The 3,208-nt window shown below is 35.3% G+C and overlaps 1 pseudogene; it reads left to right on the top strand.

Annotated features, from left to right (window-relative positions):
- The first annotated feature begins 232 nt into the window (after positions 1–232).
- On the top strand, positions 233–828 carry LOC107027595 (annotated as a pseudogene).
- Positions 829–3,208: the final 2,380 nt, after the last annotated feature.

Here is a 3,208-nt window from a genome sequence, read left to right as displayed (position 1 = left end):
TGATGAATACGAACCCTTAAAGACATACTTCCCTGATGAAGAGACCAATTCTATTGAGGAAGAAATTTTTGATAATGACCCCGTATGGAAATTATATTTTGACGGGGCTGTCAACAAAAATGGAGTGGGAATTGGGGCAGTTCTTATCTCACCAAACGGTTGTCATTATCCTGCCACAGCACGACTTCGATACTTTTCTACCAACAACAGAAGAGAATATGAAGCTTGCATCATGGGTTTGAATATGGCAATAAATCTGGATGTACATGAGATTTTAGTCTTTGGGTATTCAGATTTCATCATTCGACAAGCTCAAGGCGAATGGGAAACTCGAGACATTAACCTCATACCGTACAAACAATGTTTAGAAAATCTCATAAGAAAGTTCAAGTCCATTGAACTTAGACATATTCCCAGGTTTCACAATGAGTTGGCTGATGCTTTCGCCACCCTAGCATTGATGCTTCCATACCCAGGTAATACCTACATTGACCCGTTGGAAATCCAAGTTAGGGATCAACATGGTTATTGCAATATAATTGCGGTAGAGGCAGATGGTGAGCCTTGGTATCACGACATCAAACAGTTTCTAAAAGCTAGAGAATATCCACTGCATGCTGATAAAGATCAAAAAAGAACTATTGGCGACTCGCCAATGGGTTCTTCTTAAGTGGCTATATCTTATATAAAAGGACTCCAGATTTGAATTTATTACGATGTGTGAATACTCAAGAGGAGGAAACAATTATGAATGAGGTACACTCAGGGGTATGTGTCCCACAAATGAATGGTTACGTCCTAGAAAAAAAGATTATTCGGGCAGGATAATATTGGTTGACCATGGAGCGAGATTGTTTCCAATTTGTTCGCAAGTGCCATCAATGCCAAACTCATAGCGACTTGATTCACTCACCCCCTTTAGAGTTGCATCTTATGTCTGCTCCGTGGCCTTTTGTTGCTGAGGAATAGACGTTATTGGGCCGATAAAGCCGAAAGCACGGTCATCGATTTATTTTAGTTGCCATCTATTACTTTACCAAATTGGTAGAAGCTATCACGTTCAAATCAGTTACCAAGAAAGCGGTGGTGGACTTCGTTCATTCCAACATGATATGTCGTTTTGGCATACCAAAAATCATTATTACAGATAATGCAATGGATCTCAACAGCCACCTGATGAAGGAAGTTTGTGAGAAATATAAAATTGTTCATCGTCATTCAACCCCTTATTGTCCCAAAGCAAATGGGGCTGTTAAAGCTGCGAATAAAAACATCAAGAAGATTCTTATGAAAATGGTGCATGGATCTAGATAGTGTCATCACAAACTAGCCTTCTATCTCATCGGATATCGCACGACTGTTCGTACATTAGTCGGTGCAACTCCTTACTTGTTGGTTTATGGAACTGAGGCTGTCATACCCACAGAAGTTGAAATCCCTTCTCTTCGAACCATTGTTGAAGCAGAAATCAAGGATACATAATGGGTTAAATCAAGGTTAGAACAATTAGCACTAATAGAAGAAAAATGATTGTTATCAATTTGTTTTGGTCAATTATATCAGCAGAGGATGGCTCAGGCTTATAATAAGAAAGTAAACCCAAGAAATTTTGAAGTGGGTCAACTTGTTGTGAAATGTATCTTTCCCCACCAAGACGAGGCCAAGGGAAAGTTTGCTCCAAATTAGCCAGACCCTTATGTTATTAAGCAAGTGATATCGAAAGGAGATTTTCAATTGGCAGATATGGAGGGAAAGGCGATTGACATGATTGTCAATGCAGATTCGATCAAGAGATACTACAATTAGCACTTCTAGTTATTTGTATGATGAGAAGATAAAAATGTATCCTCTTTTATCTCAAACACCACTGGTCTGGTGCTTTTAAATAAATAATAAAAAATTAAAAAAATTTAATAAAAAAACAATTTTTTTAATTGAACTACGTTTGACCTAATTCCTAAAAGGATACGTAGGCAGCCCTTCATTGGGGTTTGATCTAATCAGTCAATAAAGTGATAATCATGTTCTTCAGTTCTCTAAAGGTTGATACATTATATGGAAAACTATGGGAGAAAATAAATAAGATATTTTTGTGAGTGAAAACCTTACGTGCACTACAAGACGATGGTTAGTTGAGTGACAAACATTAGAATATCTTATTGGTGAAAATCATGAAAGGCGCTACTGATCAATTGATGACATTTTGACTTGACATGAGCGCAATCATGATAAAAGTCAAGGTTCGACTGAAAGGTGCAACATTGTTTCCTGAGATTCAGACAACTCGAAAAGATCAAACGTTGAGTCCAAATGCATGTCATGCTTTAAAGTCGTCACGTACTTTCTGATAAGATTCTTTTCACTCATTAATACATTTTCTTATTTATCTACTACTTCTAAAGACATAATTTTTCCTTCATAACCCTTTCATTAGTGTCATTTGTGCTTGTGTTCGTTATTCTTTGAGTTTATTTTTCTTTCTTTCTCAGCATCAACTCATGTCAAGTGAGAAAATAAAATTAAATCCGCAAAATTGACTACTGTATCTCTAGTTGAATGTTGAGGACATGCACCATCTTGGATAGGGTTGTGAACCTATCGAGAAAATAAATATCATAAATTGATACTGCGTGAAAATATATAAGCAAAAGAGTTTCTTGGGAACGAATGAACCACACAACATGCACAAAATGGTAATGAGTTAGAATGTCTATGAAAAGTGTTTCAAGGAATGAAAAGGACTGTTTTTAAAACATCATTAAGATATTCGCACAATCATCAATGGGATGAATCTCCCAAGCTGGGAGGAACCGGAAGTCAAGCTTCACAGGATACTCGATGTCACGAACCAACCACCATTTAGAAAAATTAAAAATACATTTCTTTGACTTGAAGCAGGTATAAAGCAGAATCATGTAAATAGTTTGCGAGAGACAAATGCCACGATGGTAAGTTCTTGAATCCTTACTTTTCATACAATATGCATGATAAAATAATAATAACAGTAAAAAATGATTTTTTTTCTCTTAAAAGAATCTGGGGCATTTTATTTTATTTTTAGTTTGTTCAATGTACAAATAAAAATAAAATAAAATAATGATGAATAATAATATTAATAAAGATAATGATAAAATAAGTGAAAAGAAGAAATGTATGTATGTATGTATATATATATATACATACATATATATATATATATATATATATA

This window comes from Solanum pennellii, chromosome 8, assembly GCF_001406875.1.
Source record: "Solanum pennellii chromosome 8, SPENNV200".
Lineage (NCBI taxonomy): Eukaryota > Viridiplantae > Streptophyta > Magnoliopsida > Solanales > Solanaceae > Solanum > Solanum pennellii.
Note: the sequence above shows the minus strand (reverse complement) of the source record. Positions and strands in the feature narration are given on the sequence as shown.